This window comes from Myotis nattereri (genome assembly GCF_964212035.1).
Source record: "Myotis nattereri genome assembly, chromosome: 2".
In the NCBI taxonomy this organism is placed as follows: Eukaryota; Metazoa; Chordata; class Mammalia; order Chiroptera; family Vespertilionidae; genus Myotis; species Myotis nattereri.
In genome coordinates, this window is record NC_138076.1 from 131,035,732 (window position 1) to 131,056,695 (window position 20,964).

Sequence of the window (20,964 nt, forward strand, 5' to 3'; positions counted from 1 at the left end):
GCTTCAGACAACATCAGAACAGGATCCAATTAGCTTCACAAGTGGCATATCCTAATGGAGATCTTGGCAGGCACTAGAATCTACTGAGGAAATATCTTCTTTGTGTGGTCTGCAACTGCACAGTTTGTACACTCTGATGGAGGTTGATCCACACAGTGAACCAGCCCTGAGGGTTGACCCCACCCGTGAACAGGCTAATAGCAATCAAGACTCAATTACAACAGGAAGGATACATAACCCACACAAAGGACATTGCTGGAGCACCCAGATGAAGTGAGCAAGAACACTGCACCACTGGGTCCTACAAAACACCTATTACATATGGCCACCCTAAAAAGACAGGTTGCCAGAGTAATTCTACCTAATATATATAAACAAACACAAATAGGCTGCCAAAATGGGGAGACAAAGAAACATGCCCCAAATGAAAGGACAGGAGAAAATTCCAGAAAAAGAGCTAAATGAAATGGAGTCAAGCAATCTAGCAAAATAGAGTTTTAAAAAATGGTTATAAGGATGTTTAAGGAACTTAGTGAAAACTTCAACAAAGAGATAGCAAACATAATAAAGGACATAGGACATAGGAACAACAAAAAATAAATAATGTGATATCTAAAATGAAGAATAGACTAGAAAGAGTAAACAGTAGGTTGGGTAAACCAGAGCATCAAATCAGCAGTTTAGAAGACAAGAAAGCAGAACACACCCAATCAGAGTAGCAGAAAGAAAAAATAATTTTTAAAAATAAGGATAGTTTAATAAGGACAACATGAAGCATAGCAATATCCACATTATAGGAGTTCCAGAGGGAGAATAAAATGAGCAAGGAACCAAGAACATCTTTGGAAAAACAATAATGGAAAATTTCCCTAACCTGAGAAACAGAAGTCCAAAAAGGACAGATAGTCCCCAAAAAGATGAACCCAAAGAGGCCCACACCAAGATACATCATAATTAAAATGCCAAAGGTTAAAGGCAAAGAGAGAATCTCAAAAGCAGTAAGAGAAACAAAGTTAGTAACCTATAAAGAATCTGCCATAAGTCTGTCAGCTGATTTATCAACAGAAACATTTTAGGTCAGAAGAGATTGTCATGAAATATTCAAACTGATGAAAAGCAAGGACCTATGATTGATTATGTTACCCAGCAAGGCTATCAAATAAAATTGATGGAGAAATAAAGAGCCTCCCAGACAAGAGAAGAGCTAAAGGAATTTGTTACTGCCCAAACCAGTATTACAAAAAATGTTAAAAGGCCTTCTTGAAGAATAAGAAGACAAAAAAAAAAAAAAAGAAAGAAAGAAAAGAAGATAGTTAAAAGAATAAAATGGCAATAAATATGTTCCTAACAACAATCACTTTAAATGTAAATGGTTAAATGCTCCAATCAAAACACACAGGATAGCTGAATGGATAAGAAAACATATAGATAGATAGATAGATAGATAGATAGATAGATAGATAGATATATAGATAGATATAGATATAGATATAGATGATATAGATATAGATATAGATATAATGCTGTCGACAAGACCCACCTTAGAAGGAAAGATATGCATGAACTACAAGTAAAGAGATGGAAAAAGTTATTTTATGCAAATGACAAATTTAAAAAAGCTGGGGTAGCCATACATACATCTGATAAAATATACTTTAAAGCAAAGGCTATAGTAAGAGACAAAGCAAACTATACCCTATAAGGGCCTAATCTCTAAAATTTATAGAGAACTCATACATTTTAACAAAAGGAAGATAAACAATCCAATCAAAAAATGGGCAAAGGACTTAAATAGACATTTTTGAAAGTGGACAGACAGAAGGCCAAGAGACATATGAAAACATGCTCAAAGTCACTAATCATCCGAGAGATGCAAATAAAAATGACAATGAGGTACCATCTCACACCTGTCAGAATGGCTATCATCAACAAACGACAAGCACTGGCGAGGATGTGGAAAAAAAGGAACCCTCTTGCACTGCTGGTGGGAATGCAGACTGGTGCAGCCACTATGGAGAACAGTATGGCGTTTCCTCAAAAATTAAAAATGGAACTTCCATTTGACCCAGTAATTCCACTCCTAGGAATATATCCCAAGAAATCAGAAACACCAATCAGAAAGGACATTTGCACCCCTATGTTCATAGCAGCATAATTTACAATAGCTAAGATTTGGAAATAGCCTAAGTGCCCATAAGTAGATGAGTAGATTACAAACTGTAGTACATCTACACAATGGAATAAAACTCTGCTATAAAAAAGAAAGAACTCTTAACAACAGCATGGATGGACCTGGAGAATATTATGCTAAGTGAAATAAGCCAGTCAGAGAAAGATAAATATTACATTATCTCACTCATTTGTGGAATATAGTGAACAACATAAACTGATGAACAAAAATAGATTCAAAGACATAGAAGCATCAAACCGACCGTCAAACTTCAGAGGGAAAGCAGGGGAGGGTGGGGGTAAAGGACTTGTACACATGCATATGAGCATAACCAATGGACACAGACACTACATGGGTGAAGACATGTCCAGGGGGGGTGGGGGCAGCCATGGAGAGGTCAATGGGGGAAAAGGAGATACATGTAATACTATATGTTAATATTTTCAACAATAAAGAATTTAAAAAATAAAGACAATAAAGGGAGCGATCCAACAAGAGTAAATAACCCTTATAAATATTTATGCACCCATCATAGGAGCACTTAAATATATAGAGTAACTCTTGATGGACATGAAGAGAGAGCTTGACAGTAATGGATAGTTCTTCCAAACAGAAAATCAACAAGGAAATAGTGGCCTTAAATAATACACTAGATCAGATTAATTTAATTGATCTTTTCAGAGCATTTCACCCAAAAGCAGCAGAATATACATTCCTTTTAAGTGTACATGGAACATTTTCTAGGATAGACCATATGTTAGGACACAAAACAAGTCTCAATAAATGGAAAAAGACAGAAATCATATCAAGTATCTTCTCTGACCATAATGGTATGAAATTAGAAATCAATCACAGGAAAAAACTGAAAAACACACAAAGACAGGGAGGCTCAATAACATGTCACTAAATAATGAATGAGTTAACAATAAGATCAAGGAAGAAATCAAAAGATACCTTGAAACAAATAAAAATGAGAACACAACAACCCAAAATCTGTGCATCACAGTGAAAGCAGTCCTAAGAGAGAAACTCATAGCATTACAGGCCTACCTCAAAAAGCAAGAACAATCTCAAATATACAGTCTAACTTTACACTTAAAGAAACTTGAAAAAGAACAGCAAACAAAGCCCAAAATAGTATATGAAAGGAAATAATAAAGATCAGAGCAGAAATAAACAAAATAAAGTCTAAAAAAATAAAAACAATATAAAGATCAATGAAATTAAAAGCTGGATATTTGAAAAGATAAACAAGACAAACAAAACTTTAACCAGACTTCAAGAAAAAGAAAGAGAGGACCCAAATAAATAAATCAGAAATGAAAGAGGAGAAGTAATAACTGACACACAGAAATACAAAGGATTATAAGAAAATATTATGAACAACTAAATGCCAACAAGTTGGTCAGTGTTGGTGAAATAAATTAATTCTTAGAAACATACATCTTCCAAACTCAATTAGGAAGAATAAGAAAATCTGAATAAACACATTACAATTAATGAAATTGAAACAGTACTTTAAAAAACTGCCAATAAACGAATGTCCTGTAACAGATGGCTTCACAGGTGAATTCTACCAAACATTCAAGTAAGAACTAACACCTATCCTTCTCAAACTGTTCCAAAAAATTCAAAAAGAGGGAGGACTTCAATGTTCATTTTATGAGACCAGCGCTATCCTAGTTCCGAATTCAGTTAAGGAGACAACAAAGAAAAAAATTATAGGCAAATATCCTTGATGAACATAGATGCTAAAATTGTCAACAACATAATAGCAAACAGAATCCAGTAATGCATTAAGAAGATCATACCTAATGATCAAGTGAGATGTCTTCCAGGGATACAAATTTGAAATAGCCACAAGTTGATAAAGGTGATACACCACATAAACAAAATTAAGGATGAAATTTACATGATAATATCAACAAGAAAGCATTTGATAAAATCCAGCACCCATCTATAATAATCTATAATAATAAAAGTGTAATATGCTAATTAGACTAGACGTCCTTCCAGACCACTTTCTGGACGAAGCCAGGGCTGTGAGGGAAGCCCAGGTCCCGGGTGCCAGAGGGACGCCGGTGCAGGCAGCCAGGGAAGGAAGGCCTACTCTTGCACGAATGTTTATGATAAAAACTCTCAGCGAAGTGGGAATAGAGGAAATAATGGCCATATATGACAAGCCCACAGGCATCATCATACTCAAGGGCAAAAACTAAAAGTGTTTCCCTTAAGATCAGGAACAAGACAGTGATGTCTGCTTGCACCACTCTAATTCAACATAGTACTGAAAGTCCTAGTCATAACAATGAGCAAGAAGAAGAAATAAAAGGCATCCAGCCGAGGCCGGTTTGGCTCAGTGGATAGAGCGTCAGCCTGAGGACTGAGGGGTCCCGGGTTCGATTCCGGTCAAGGGCATGTGCCTTGGTTGCGGGCACATCCCCAGTAGGGAGTGTGCAAGAGGCAGCTGATCGATGTTTCTCTCTCATCGATGTTTCTAGCTCTCTATCTCTCTCCCTTCCTCTCTGTAAAAAATCAATAAAATATATTTTTAAAAAAATAAATAAAAGGCATCCAAATTGAAAAGGAAGAAGCAAAACTGTCATTATTTGCAGATGACATGGTACTGTATAGGGCAGTGATGGCGAACCTTTTGAGCTCGGCGTGTCAGCATTTTGAAAAACCCTAACTTAACTCTGGTGCCGTGTCACATATAGAAATTTTTTGATATTTGCAACCATAGTAAAACAAAGACTTATATTTTTGATATTTATTTTATATATTTAAATGCCATTTAACAAAGAAAAATCAACCAAAAAAAATTGAGTTCACGTGTCACTTCTGACACGCATGTCATAGGTTCACCATCACTGGTATAGAGAGAACCTTACTGATTCCACCAAAAACAAAAACAAAAAAAAACTGCTAGGATCGATAAAGGAGTTCAGTAATGTAGCAGGATACAAAATAAATATCCAGAAATTAGTTGTATTTTTATAATGAGTCATCATAAAGGAAAACTACATTTATGATTGCATCAAAACTATACTACAAGGCAATAGTAATCAAAACAGCATGGTACTGCCAGAGAAACAGACATGTAGATCAATGGAACAGAATACAGAGCCCAGAAATGAACCTATGCCTTTATGGTCAACTAATAGTTTACAAAGGAGGCAAAAACATACAATGGGGTAAAGGTAGTCTATTTAATAAATGGTGTTGGGCCCTGGTCAGTGTGGCTCAGTTGGTTCAAGCATTGTCTCATAAACCAAAAAGTGATAGGTTCAGTTCCCAGTTAGGGTATATACCCAGGATTCAGATTCAGTCCCCACTTGGGGCACATGTGGAAGGCAACCAATAACCAATTGGACAGATACCTGCAAAAAAGAAAGAAAGAAAGAAAGAAAGAAAGAAAGAAAGAAAGAAAGAAAGAAAGAAAGAAAGAAAGAAAGAAGAAAGGAAGGAAGGAAGGAAGGAAGGAAGGAAGGAAGGAAGGAAGGAAGGGAGAAAGAAAGAAAGAAAGAAAGAAAGAAAGAAAGAAAGAAAGAAAGAAAGAAAAGAAACTAGACAAACTTCTTTCACCATATAGAAGAATAAACTCAAAATTGATTAAAGACTTAAACATAAGACTAGAAACCAATTCATTCCTCCATTTTAAAGGCAGTGCAGGGAGAACCAAGATGGTGGCATAGGTAAACACCGGAGAATGCTGCCTCACGCAACCACTTTAAAAATACAACTAAAAGATGCAACGGACATCACCCAGAACCACAGGAAACCTGGCTGAGGGGAAATTCTTCAACTAGAAGGAAAGAGAACAGCATACCGAGACTCAGAGGAGGTGTAGTGCAGAAAATACAAAGGTGCGGAGGTGCGCGCAGAGCGGGCTGGTGGCTGAGGGGGCAGTTGTCGTTTTAAATCAGGAGGGAGGCTCAGGCCCTGAGCTCCAGTTCTGGGCGAGTCTCTAGGGACCCAGACTCAAACGGGAGAAGTGGGACTGTCTGGCATCGGTCGGAACGCGAGGGCAGCTTTCTCTCTGAGGTTTGCAGCGGTTGCTGGGACTCTGAGAGGCAGAGCCTCTGGGGACGGGACTGAGAGCAGCCATAACTGCTTGCTCCGCCCGCCCTGTTGATCCAGTGCTACCCACTCTGCCCAAGCCCTGCACAGAGCCATTTGCCGGATAGCCTCAGGCAAAGGCTAGATTAGCACCTCCCCAGAGGACAGAAGTTTTCCCACTGCAGACACAGCTGACTCTCACAGCCAGTTGGCCTGGAGGTCAAAACCCCCCAGTATTAACTACAACAATCAAAGCTTAACTACAACAAGACTGTGCACAAAGACCACTAGGGCGTGCACCAAGAAAGCATAAAAAAAATGTGGAGACAAAGAAACAGGACAAAATTGTCAATGGAAGATAGAGAGTTCAGAACCACACTTTTAAGGTCTCTCAAGAACTGTCTAGAAGCCGCTGATAAACTTAATGAGATCTACAAGAAATCTAATGAGACCCTTGATGTTATGATAAAGAACCAACTAGAAATTAAGCATACACTGACTGAAATAAAGAATACTATACAGACTCCCAACAGCAGACCAGAGGAGCGCAAGAATCAAGTCAAAGATTTGAAATGCGAAGAAGCAAAAAACACCCAACTGGAAAAGCAAAATGAAAAAAGAATCCAAAAATACAAAGATAGTGTAAGGACCCTCTGGGACAGCTTCAAGCGTACCAACATCCGAATTATAGGGGTGCCAGAAGATGAGAAAGAGCAAGATATTGAAAACCTATTTGAAGAAATAATGACAGAAAACTTCCCCTACCTGCTGAAAGAAATAGATTTCCAAGTCCAGGAAGCGCAGAGAACCCCAAACAAAAGGAATCCAAAGAGGACCACACCAAGACACATCATAATTAAAATGCCAAGAGCAAAAGACAAAGAGAGAATCTTAAAAGCAGCAAGAGAAAGAAAGTCAGTTACCTACAAGGGAGTACCCATATGACTGTCAGCTGTTTTCTCAACAGAAACTTTGCAGGCCAGAAGGGAGTGGCAAGAAATATTCAAAGTGATGAATGCCAAGAACCTACAACCAAGATTACTTTATCCAGCAAAGCTATCATTCAGAATTGAAGGTCAGATAAAGAGCTTCACAGATAAGGAAAAGCTAAAGGAGTTCATCACCACCAAACCAGTATTATATGAAATGCTGAAAGGTATCCTTTAAGAAGAGGAAGAAGAAGAAAAACGTAAAGATACAAATTATGAACAACAAATATGCATCTATCGACAAGTGAATCTAAGAATCAAGTGAATAAATAATCTGATGAACAGAATGAACTGTTGATTATAATAGAATCAGAGACATAGAAAGGGAATGGACTGACTATTCTTGGCGGGGAGAGAGGGGTATGGAGGATGCGGGAAGAGACTGGACAAAAATCGTGCACCTATGGATGAGGACAGTGGGTGGGGAGTGAGGGCGGAGGGTGGGGTGGGAACTGAAAGGAGGGGAGTTACTCAGGGGGAAAAAAGAGGAACAAATGTAATAATCTGAACAATAAAGATTTAAAAAAAAAAAAAAGACTAGAAACCATAAAAAATCCAATTAAAAAATGGCAAATGGCCTGAATAGAAACTTCTCTATAGAATATATACTGAAGACCAATAGACATATGAAAAGATGCTTATCATCACTAATTATCAGAGATGCAAATTAAAACCACAATGAGATATCATCTCATGCCTAACAGAATGGCTATCTTCAATAAGTCAATAAAAAACAAGTGTTGGGGAAGATGTGAAGATAAGGGACCACTCTTGCACCATTAGGAGGAATGCAGATTGGTGCATTCTGTGGAAAAAGAGTATGGAGTGTCCTCAAAAAATTAAAAATGGAACTGCCCTATGACCCAGGGATTCCATTTCTGGAATATATCTCAAGAAACCACTAATTTGAATCAATGCACTCCTATATTCATTGCAGCATTATTTACAATAGCCAAGATTTGAAACCACCCATGTGCCCATCAGTAAATGAGTAGATAAAAAAGCTTGGTACATTTACGCAATGGAATACTATTCAGCCAAAAAAAAAAAGAAGGAAATCTTACCATCTGCCACAACATGGATGAACTTGGAGAATGTTATGCTAAATGAAATAAGCCAATCAGAGAACAACAAGTAACATATAATTTCAATTCTGTGTGGAATATAATGAACAAAATAACCAAATAAAATATAAAAAAAGAAATTTATCTTCTTTTTGTTGTAATTTGAAAACAACAGAAGTCAGATTGCCTGGGCGGGGGCTGGGGAGACGACAAAGGAAATGAACTGCTGATTTAGTAAACAAAGGTTGCCTCTGCATAGGTTACTGAACAACCATATGGTGATCACTGCATACCAAGTCTTAAAAAACAGGGTTGATTCTTTCTTATCTTGGAAACTAAGGGAATGGATCTGTTAGCAACCACTCCAATGGGCATTTGGCTCACGAATGGGCTCCTCATAAATGTAGGCTGTCTCATAACACTCACCTCCTCCACATTAATGACACTGGATGGGCACCATTAGGGGCTCTTCTTTTATTCAAAAGAAAGGGTTTTGATGAATCTATTGCTTACCGGCAGAAAGGGAGACAAAGCAATTCAAAACCACATTTTGAAATTAAACTTTCTGTGGTCTGAACAAGCACGATTGTCAGTTCTTTTATGCGTTTTCAACACTGCCACAATTAATATTTTAAAAGGAGCTTCACCGGTGACATATTTAGAAACAGCAATGTTCATATTCTTTTCCTGGTAGCCACATTCCATTGCTCAGCAGAGCCGAGGAGCCCCGGTAAATTTGCTGTGGCCCTGCCAGCAGGAAGTGGGTGTATGACTGCGAGGGCTTATACTTGAGCCTCTGTAAAGCCCTTCTGCTGTTCACCTCTTGGAGTGATGCCCAGGAAGCTGAGGAAATAGCTCTTCTCTCTGCCCCTCCACCAGGCTTATGCCCAGCACCCCAGGGATAACCGCAGTTATTTACAGATAATCCCCTCTTGGAAAGGTCAGATTTTATCATGTGTTTATGACCCTCTCTGACCAAATAATTTCACTTGCATCGGATTCTCTGGTGGTAGCTTTAAGCAGATTCAGTTCATTTCTAAAGCTCTGTGCTTAGAAAAGGCAGGAGAGGTTGGGCTCGGTAGCCAGCACCAAAGGTGAAGAAGTTGACCCTTTAAGGCGGGCCTTCAATCCTCGGTCTCCTCTTTCCCTGTGTTAGACAACTTGACCTGTTGCTGGCACTGCTTTTTATTCATGCAGAAAGTTCCTGAGACTGTTTGCACACTGGTCACTTGCCACACCTTTAATGGGCCAACGAGAAAATTCAGTGTCAAAAATCAGCTTACAAATATGTATCAGGGATGGGCATGGGGTCCTGGTGGGCCAGCCCTTTCTCAGGCTGAGTCAAGAACCAGCCTGTGGGGTTGACTAACCCGGTGCTTTGTCCATGCATGCCGTGCCCATGACTTCAGCCCTCACTTCCAGACAGATGACTTCTACATGTTTCACTACAGTACCCATGTCTCCCCCAAGCTCTAGGGCCACATTTTCAACTCATTGCTCAATGCTTTGGGAGTATCAAACTTTATATCTGTAACTAAACACTCAAGTTCATACACAAAAAACAAATCTTCACATTTCTATTTCTACAAATGGCATCATCATTCCTCTAGTTACCTAAGCTCAAGAACTTGGAGTCTTCTTCGATTCCGGTTTTAGCAGGCTTCCCAGCCTGCCAACCTCCTACTCAGCTAACCGTTTTACTTCCCTCCCCTTCACCTTACACTTACCCTCCATAGTTTCTCCTCTGGGTTATCTCAGGAAAGCAGTCGAGGGCCTTCACCCATGCTTTTGATACAGTTCCTCTCCTGTCTCCTGAGGGCTTGAGTCCATCCATTCCTCTCATCTCTTTAAATTCTCTCTCTCCTACCAGCTCTCTACTAAATAGGGCGTGGTAAGTTTCCATCTACATCTTGGTTCTGTCATTTTCTAACAGAGCTCTTACATTTTTCTAAAATTAGAAATGATATATTTTTTTTGCAGAAGTGTCAATACAAAGTCTCTGGCTCACTGTAGGCACTTAAAATCACTCATTCAACAAAATCCTTATTAGTTTCCAAGCACTGAGCTAGGCACTACAAATAATAATCAATAGCATGTATTGGCCCTCACTATGTGCCAGCCACTGTTCTAAGTGCTATTCACACATTATCTTACTTAATAATTACAAGTAATAGTCACAATTATTAAGCCCAGATGAGACTACCAAGGCCCGGAGAGGGTCACGTCATATAAAAGTCAATCCCAGACAGGTCTTACCCATGGCACTGTACTAAGAATGTCACAGTCCCTGGCTTCTCACGTTCTATTACAACAAAGGGTAACCAGTGCTCTGATTCTAGGAGTCTTAGAGGCATGGTGGAAACATAAAGGAAGAACAAATATTTTCTGAAAGTGTCAGCAAAGCAAAGCTTTGAAAGACAAATGTTAGTTTCCTTTTCTTTTCTTTTTTTTTATCTTTATTCAGCAACTGTAATCTCATTGCCAAAGTGCAGTTCTAACATTATCATTCTCCTACTTAAAACCTTCAGACTTTCATGGTCTATTCTATAAAATCCAAGCTCCTAAAGTTGGCATCGCTGTATTTTCCCACCTGGTGTCCAGATCCTTACTTCTGCTCCTACATCTTCTTTCTCACCTCCTATCCTATGTCCAAATCCTCTTAATTTTTCAAAACTCAAACTATTACTTTTACTTTAAGCTAACCCTAAATATTCATGTAAACATCATCTCTCCCCTGAAATTTCATGACCTAATTTCTTTCAATCTTGTATTAAAGATATTTATCTTTACGTACACACATTATCTTTCCTACTGGGTTTGCCCCTCCCAGCTTCTTTTGCATATTTATGCAAGACACGATGCTAAATAGAGATCCAGAAACTAGGACTCTTCCCAGACTCATGTCTCTCACATCTTTGCCCTTATCTTCATCCCAATCATTCACCAAATTCTATCCTCATTTCCTCCTAAATAGCTGTTGCACCATCCACTCCTCTCTACCCCTACTGCCCCAGCTTTAGTTCAAGCCATCATCTTCTGCTACGTTAATTCTTGCACTACTTAAATTAGCAAACTTTTACTGTAAAGGGCCAAATGTGGGACATATAGTCTTTGTTGCAACCTCTCAAATCTATCCTGGTAATATGAAAGCAGCCATAAGCCATACATAAACAGAAGAGTATGGCTATGTTCCAATAAAACTTTATTTACAAAAATAGACTGTTGCACCCTAACCGGTTTGGCTCAGTGGCTAGAGCATCGGCCTGAGGGATCAAGGATCCCAGGTTCAATTCCAGTCAAGGGCATGTACCTTGGTTGCGGGCACATCCCCAGTGTTGAGTGTGCAGGAGGCAGCTGATCAATATTTCTCTCTCTCCCTCTCCCTTCCTCTCTGTAAAAAATCAATAAAATATATTAAAAAAAATAGACTCTTGCTGGGTCAGATTTGGCCTGGCAATAGTTTGTCAACCCCTAATTTAAATAGATACCTAACTGCTCGCAGCTCTTGCATTTAAATCCATCATCTTGACAGAGTCAAAATGATGTTTCTAATTATAAATCTGGTCACATGTCTCCTAAAGGTCTATAATAAAACTGATCTGTGCCTTTATTACAAGACTAATTTCTTTCCATATCCTTCTTCACAAGCCCACCTCTATTGTCCTATTATTCACCTGGCAATCCCTACTCATATTTCAAAATCTAGCTCAGAACTCAATTCTTCCAGAAAGTCTTCTTCATCTACTACTGCCAAAGCTAGTTACAGATGCATCTCCTCTGTCTCTATACTTAGCATGAGCTTCTTCAGATCTGAGAGTCTCACAAACTGAAATTACTAAATTTGTTTACATAGTGGTCTAACCTACTAGACAGGGAGCTCTTTGCAAAGAGCAAGGTTGTCTTACCTATCTCCATATCCTTCTGTTCCTGGTACATAGTAAACACTCAACAAATGTTCTCATGCTTGTATGATGGCTGTTCCCAACTGAGAAACGCAGCCACTTCCCTGGACCCAAAGATATGTTTGCCTCAGTGTTGGTCAAATAACATTAGGGAAAGAAGTCAGGGAGTGACTGAGGATAAAAGGCAGCAACAGAGGATTCTGTTCAGGGACTAGAAAAGCAGTTCTTTGTGAAATAGAACAGTGTGAGGCAATAATTGCCTTTTCATTAGTTTTCAAAAAGAATGGAAAATCTCAAGTCTTGCCAAGTGGCCTTGCAGATATTTCCTCATCGAGATTACTCAGTGAAACCAAATTGTGGGTAGGAACTAAAAAAGGTTCCTTGAATGGAAGTGGTAAGCAGGTCACATTTGTTGGTACTGAGTTTACAAATAGAGGAAAGGGGGGAGTCAAGGAAAGGACAAGTTAATCTGAGATAAAACAGAATGGGAGGAAAGTATTTTGTTACTATGTAAATAAAGGCTGTGATTTTCATCATGCATCTCCATAAAAGGGCAAGGTAATGAGAATCAGAATAGTTAGAAGAAACCCTAAGCAATTCTTCTTATTTATGGTATATATAGGAATCGGATGCAATCTCTCTCTCTCTCTCTCTCTCTCTCTCTCTCTCTCTCTCTCTCTCTCTCATTGTGATGGGCATGTTGGATAGGGCATGATAGCAGGACCATGGGAAAGAAATCAAATCTCTTTATGTATAAGATAAATACATCACAAGCTGGTCACAGATGCATTCTTTTTCCCTTTGAATAATTCCCCTAAAAATAAACACAATAGACAAGATAGAGGCAGAGGACCCACACTAAAAACCATCAGAAAAAATTTGTAAGCCACAAATACATCAACTGAGATGGGTTCATTAGAAGGCTTCTATCCATAGAAGTTACATTTCTGCACACTTTTATTTTTTACGTTATGAATTCTGTGTATCTCTAGGTATCTAAATGTCAAGACTCAAAATATAACTCCAACACTGCTCTTAGAATATAGAAGGAAAAAAGTCAGAAAAATAAAAAGTCATGTCTATTTTAGAGTATGAATTTTTTTTTTTCTTCATGAGTCGTTTGATGGGTGGAACATGAGATGTCTGTGTTCTGTAGCACCTTCTCTCCAGCACACAGTGATGGGCAAGCTCAGCAGCTTTCTCCTCAATTGACCAGGACAGAGAACTCTGTGGAGAATTCAAACAAAGAGAAAACCAACTCAACAGGCTGGAAATATCCAGGCTGACTTCCTATAGTTGTTAAATTACCCAGAAAACTGTTAAATCCTTCATCTAAATGCTGGTAAAAATAGAATCACATCATCATTTTATCCAGCTATAAAGGGGAGCTTACTCACTTAAACAAGCAACACTTATTTCTTAATCTTCACTGCAAATCTGTGGTCCAAATGGGAAGAACCATTACTCGTGGGCCATCTTACTGTAGCCTCAGCCAGAAGAAATGTAAATCTTTTGGAAGATTACTGCAGAGTTGAAGAAACAAGCTTTACATGAAAAAAAGGGAAGAGAAAGAAACCAGTACCCAAATTTATATAATCATCCACTAATAGTACAGTGATTAAGAGAAAACTAGAAATCAGAGCTAATTTTTTCTTCTGACCCCATTAATCTGTTTCTAAGGAACCTCAGGTTAATTTCCATTAACCTTGCTAAACCTTTGTTTGCTTATCTGTAAGCGGAACACTTCATTTCTCTGACTCACTCACTGGCTTGTGGAGAGAGTCAAATCATAAATATGTGTGAAAGTTTGTTGAAACTTGTAAAATATCATAAAAATTATATAAATATGTAAATTATCATTGTTTTTTAGTGATACATTATGAAGAGGAAATGATTGACATAAACCAGAAAAGTGAGGCATCTTTTTTAAAAAAATCTTTATTGTTTAAAGTATTACATGAGTCTCCATTTTACCCCCATTAACCTATCTCCCCACCTCCTCCTTCCCAAGTACAAGCCCTCACTCCCCTCCCCTACTGTCTGTGTCCATTGGTTTTGCTCATATGCAGGCATACAAGTCCTTTGGTTGATCTCTTATCCTCCCACCACCTTCCCTCATAGGTTGTACAGTCTGTTCGATGCTTCTATGTCTCTGGTTCTATTTTGTTCATCAGTTTATGTTATTCATTATAATCCACAAATGAGTGAGACCATGTGACATTTATCTTTCTCTGACTGGCTTATTTCACTTAGCATAAGGCTCTCTAGTTCCATCCATGCTCTTGCAAATGGTAAGAATTCCTGCTTTTTTACAGCAGCATAGAATTCCATCGTGTAGATGTACCACAGTTTTCTAATCCACTCCTCTGCTGATGGGCACTTAGGCTGTTTCCAAATCTTAGCTATTGTAAATGATGCTGCTATGAACATAGGGGTGCATATATCCTTTCTGATTGGTGTTCTGTTTTATTGGGATACATTTCTAGAAGTGGGATCACTGGGTCAAATGGAAGTTCCATTTTTAATTTTTTGAGGAAACGCCATACTGTTCTCCACAATGGCTGCACCAGTCTGCATTCCCACCGCAGTGCATGAGGGTTCCTTTTCTCCACATCCTCTCCAGCACTTGTCGTTTGTTATTTGTTGATGATAACCGCATCTTATAGGCTTCTAAACTCAGTGATATCAGAATAAGCTTCTTGTATACTTGGATGGGCAAGTGTTAGCATAAGGATGTTGATCCATTACATAAGCTAGACTAGGTGACTTCTGTGCTCTTTTCCAACTTTGAGATTCCAATAAGACTCTAAATACCAATGTTTCCTGAAATAGCTTGTTCCCAATAAGTAACTACTCTTGAACAATTTTTTTTTTGTAAATTTGAGTAAAAAGCTGTCTTTTAATTACACCCACCCATCACTTATTAGATTACAACAGAGATAGAAATGAGGGATCCTACATTACTGAAGCTTGATTAACTGCTACCTTCTCCTGAAGCTATTGATACTCACTACCACCTATAGGATAAAATTCTCTATCTCACCACCCTTTTATGATTTCATTTCTAACTCTTTCAGCACTCTTTCTTAGTCTCCTTCTCTGGCTCCTTTTTCATAAAAATTCTTTAAATATTGGAATTCTCAAAAGCTTTGTTTTGGCCTTCTACCTTGATACCCTAAAGTTATCATTGGATAATTCTGACTAAGCAAATGTGATCGAATACAACCAATTGAATGATAACTGCCAACTTTTTTTTTATCACCAGCTAACTTGTTTCAGCCTTGTGTCTCCAATATCCTATTCAACATCTTCACACTGTATAAGATCCAAACTCCATTGTAAGGAACACAAGCCTCCTCCTATCTGGCATTCCCTAAATGTGAAGCTGTATTTCCCAATGTGGCCTACATGTACCTTATGATACAGCTAGGCATCACGTTTTAGTGAGAAAGGACTGGATATTAGTGCCAGACCAACCCAGACTCAAATCCTAGCTTGACTGTTTGCTAGCTGTGTAGAAACAGCCAGGTCAGCCAGCCCATTGAGCCTCCTGTTCCTAATCTATGACATGTTTGTTGTGAGAATTAAATGAAATCATATATGTTAACCTAGCTCAGAACCTAATACAACTTAGTTGCTGAGCAAACAGTGGTGCCTTTCTCTTCCTCTTCATAATTGTTCCATTACTTAGACTTTCTTAAACATGCTATGATTTACTTTCTATGTAACTGTGTTTTGCACATGCTGTTCCTTTTGCCTAGAATGCCCTCTCTTCACTGCCCCTGCCCTCCTGCCTGCCAGACAAACTATTACAGAACTCTTAAGAATGTAGTTATTCAGAAATATTTCCTTGATAAGACCACATTACAGTCAGAGCCAGGCATTCCTTCCTTCAGGTCTTGGAAGCATTTTATTTCTAAGACTATTACTTTATATCATAAATGGTTATTTGTATCTATTTCCCTTACTACACTGTGAGTTCATTGAGAGTTCCATGTACTCAAAATCAAGCAAAGAATGTCATAATTCCAGAGATTGCAAACCACTGAGCTAATACAGGCTATATAAATAAAGAAACGTAATTAGTTCAACTGCAATTTGTAGATATACCATTTAGATGACATAATTTTTATGCAATTTCCATATTAGGTGCTGAAAACACAGGGATAACCTAGATGTTATCCCTACCCTGTGGTTTTGAGAGTGATACGTTATATGTGCAAAGATTAAATTTTAAATTAAACTAAAATTTTAGTTTGTATTTATCTGTTTGTTGCAGAAAGTAGTGTGAATGTTGCATGGATTTTAATTTTCTCTTTAGATGCACTATGTTCATCACCAAGAGAGGAGGGCTTGTACTATTTATATTTGTTAGAAACAAGTCACTGAAAGCCAATAGGAAAATGTATTGGCTCAAATAAGTGAATGTCCAGAGAAGAGCAGACATAATAGTAGGTTAATCAAATAAGTCAATGTTATCATCAAAGACCTAGATTTTTCCTCTCCAACCTCTTGACTGAAAGGTAATTTCCAATGATAAACAAGGCTACATGCTCCCTTTTTTACTGGTAGAGGGAAATAAAACACACCTCGCTCCCCGTACTAGAAAAAAGTCCTTCCTCAATCTGATTGCATCAAAGGAGCTCACAAATTATGAAATGATTGGCTTAGCTCTAGGTTCTTAAAGCAGTCACTAGCAAAGGATGTGGGTTTCTATGACCGAATACAGCAAATCAGAGTCCACCTTGGAGCTGAATTCAAATTGCACTAATGTCACATAATGGGAGACGGTGGGAAAAACATTGGAAAGTTAAAGGTAACATTCACATGCTACACTGTATAATTAAGTCAGGAGAGAAGAGAAAAGGATGGTGAATCTTTAGCATACAAAGAGGCCCAGGGAAGACTACTGTGTTTTAATAATTTATTACTGTTTTTTATTAAAAGGAAATAAAAGGACATTTATAAGTTCTTTTACTTGATTAATTTGCTCAGTGTTTCTTCCTTTCAATCAGATGCATTTTCAGGTTTTTTGTTTGTTGTTTGTTTGTTTTTTAACTAAAATCAATTTTGAGTGCCCAACTTCATTTTGGCTCCAGAGATATCTCTTTATTATGTCTAATTCTACATTCACTATCTTAATTTTAAACACAGTTATTTCAATGTCCCACACAACTGTTATAGCTTATTTAATGGAAATGCATTTTCAAAAACTTTTTAAAAAGTTTTCTGTTTAGTGAGGAAAGTGTTCTCTTTCTTTTCTATCCTTCTCTCCTCCAATGTCAATGAATTTGAACAATTTTAAAATGTAATTAATCAGTTGCTTTGATGTCTTAGGAACACTGCTAGTGAGAAGGAAAGTGTACCCTGAGAGAAATTAAATAAATTATAGAAACTATAGAAATTAAAGAAAATGAAAATTTACTCCTCATGTGGATAACTAGCTTTTTCTCTACCCTGACCCCAAACACTTTTTATCTTCTCTACCATCAAAAAGCGCACATATGTACATATACGCATACACAAAGCTTTCTAGAAATGAAGATAGAATGTTCCATTTGAAAAAATAAAAATAAAAACCAAGGTGTCATTTTGAGTAAATATAAAAGAGGATTAAATTGTCTGGCCAGTTTGAGCCACCTGATTTGAGGTGTGTACATTCCATGGCTGAAGTCCTTAAAGATTTGGGGAGTTGAAATGAAAAAGAGATGGAATATCTTTTTCGTTTATTTATTTTTAAATTGACACTATTAGGGTGATATTAGCTAATAAAATTATATAGACTTCAGGTAGAGAACATCAAATATTTTAATAGTTCCTTATTTTTATTAAATGACTTTGGAAAATCATTATCTTTTTAAAATTTATTTTACTGATATTATCTCTCAAGTTTACTTAAATTTTTTAACTTTTTCAATTATAGTTTACATTCAATAATATTTTATATTAGTTTCAGGTGTACGACCTAATGGTTAGACAGTCATATACTTTATAAAGTGTTCCCCTGATATTTCCAGTGCCCAACTGGCAACATACATAATTATCATATTCTCTATGCTGTGTAGATGTGTATATTCTCTATGCTGTATTTACGTCCCCAAGACTATTTTGCAATTGTAAATCTGTACTTCTCAATCCCTCCACCTTTTTCACCTAGAAAACCATTGCTCTTAAATACAGATTGTGACCTTCACTCTGGTGAACACCTCATAGAAGTGCCCCAGAGTTTATTTTTAACTTTCATTCACTTAAGACTGTTTAATTGTTATCCGTTATCAGTTCTAGCTGTTCCCCTTGTACAATCCTCTGTTTTTAAAAAATAAAATAAAAATTACAATAACGAGGTCAAAGGAGGCCAGGTTTCAGGTTTCCAGCTGGGTGCTATTACTCACTTATTCCATTCTCTGCTTTTTATGTTCTAGCCTTCAGGCTGGTACACTAGGGAAAGGAGTCACCACAGCTCTCTCACATCTCGATTGTGAAAGAGGAAACCGAAGAGGCAGGCTTAGCCATGAGATTCATTCTGGAGGAATCTAGACAGGCTACTACAGCTAGAGCACGGACACAGCTGTGGTTTTCAGAAGAGGATTCCAACCTGTGCACAATGCTTATCTTTCTTCTGCCTTAGAAAGAAGGAACGTTGTCTCCCACTGTTACTATCAGACCACCTCAGAGGGGCTTTTCTGCTCCAGGCCAGCTCCCCATCTCAAGGGTGCAGACTCATTAACCATAAAAATTGAATGTCCTCTCAGAGGCAATATCAAGCTAAGAGAAGTTTACTAGTACCAATGTGTATCAAAAGACATAGCTTTACCTTAGTGAACAGTCTGGTATAGTATAAGATATATCCTTCAGGCTTTGCTGTGTCGAATGAGCTAATGTATGTGAAGCCCTTACAATAATGCCTGGCATGCAGTTAGTGCTTTCTTCTTATTATTATTAATTATTATTATTATTACTACATAAGACAGTCTGGTCTTGAAGAAAGAATGATGTTCTGAAGAGCAAGAGATCTAGGTTTGGGTCCTGACTCTACATTCTACTTGCATGACATTGGAGAAGTCATTCAAGCTCCTGATTGAGAAAATGGGAATAATTTCTCTTCCAATGCAATTTTTTCAGGAGATGATATGATCTCGTGAAATAAAGTTTTGAGAGCCTTTTGTCAGCCATGAAATCTGGATGATCATAGATTGCAAGCACATGAGGGCAGGGGCTTTGTTTAAAATCTGGTCAAGTGCCCAATTTCAGAATAAGCACTCAACAATATTTGTTACATGGGTTACTCTTTCCTCAGTAGTACCATCAGTGCCATCATTATCTCCTCTCACTATCATTTTTGATTTCTTCTCTAATTTTTTTTTCATATCATCAAGGCTAATATTTGGCTGATAATATCAGGAAGAGTTGTGCCCATTGGTAAATAGTAACTACTCAAGCTTTTATTTACTTGAATAATATTTTATATTTATTAATGCTATGTGGCACATTATAACTCTTCAAAACAATTTCCCATATATTATCCTATTTAATTCTCACCACAACCCTCTGAGGAAGGTACTTTTATTATTATCCTTACTTTGCAATAAAACTAAGCCAATGAGTAACATGGCCCCTGATTGCCTGCAAAATAAAGTTGATCTCAAATCACAGTATAGCATCATAGTTAAAAGCACACACTATAAGACCAGACTGCCTGAAGTTGTAATTCTAGCTCTGCCATGTAACTCCTTGTGACCCTGGGCAAGTTATTTAAACACTTTGTGCCTCGGGTTTTTTTTTTTTTTTAACCTATAAAAGGGAGATAATAATAGCACTTACCTCATAAAGTAGTTGAAATAATTAATTGTCAAAATAAGTAAAACACTTATAATAGCCATGCACTAAATGAGTATTAGCTATTATCATAATTTAATCTGACATTTAGTGCCCTCAACAGCGTAAGCCCAGTCTATCTTCTCAGACACCTCTCCTTTCTGCCTTTACACACAGCGTGTTCTCCAGCCATCTTTACTCACAATGGGCTTAACGTGATGCATAACACATTACAGATGTTTGATTAACGGTTGCTGAAAATAAAACAAGGAAAGAAGGCAGGCTGGCAGGAAGAAAGGAAAGAAGGAATGGTGGTGGAGGGGAGGTGGAAAGAGAGGAAAGGAGGGAGGGTTGGAGGAAAAGAGAGAGGGAGGGAGGGAGGGAGGGAGGGAGGGAGGGAGGGAGGGAGGGAGGGAGACTTAAGCCATTTCACCTTTCTCCATTTTCATGGCATTACAGGCTTTAGATGTTACAGGCTTTTTCACTGTCCTCAAGGAGTATAAAGTGTTATGGCCTTTTGTAGAGTCAACAAAACTAAGACCTGTTTGCACTTCAACTGACTTGCATTTTCCAAATTACTTCTGCTTATCTATATATTGCAACTATAAAAGCTTTCTTTTCCGTCATAAACTGCCTTTGAATACTTTGCAAGATATTTTGTATACATTGCAACATGAGATTCCATTGAATGAATTTAATTTCTGTTTCTGTTGTATGTGCATAAGTGAAAGTTGTATCACTTAAAAACTTAAAAGAATTGCACTCCATCTCCCCACAAGAAGTTAGGGTCATTGGGCTGTTCAGTGTTTAAAACAAGGAATAAAGGATCAAAATCCTGAACACTGTAATTTACCTACTCCTATCTTTTTAGAATTTGTATTCCTTGAAAAAACTGATTTTGATTAGATCCTTTAAGAAAAGATTTCTAAAATTTTAATCATTATTTAATTTTTCTTAGCACAATC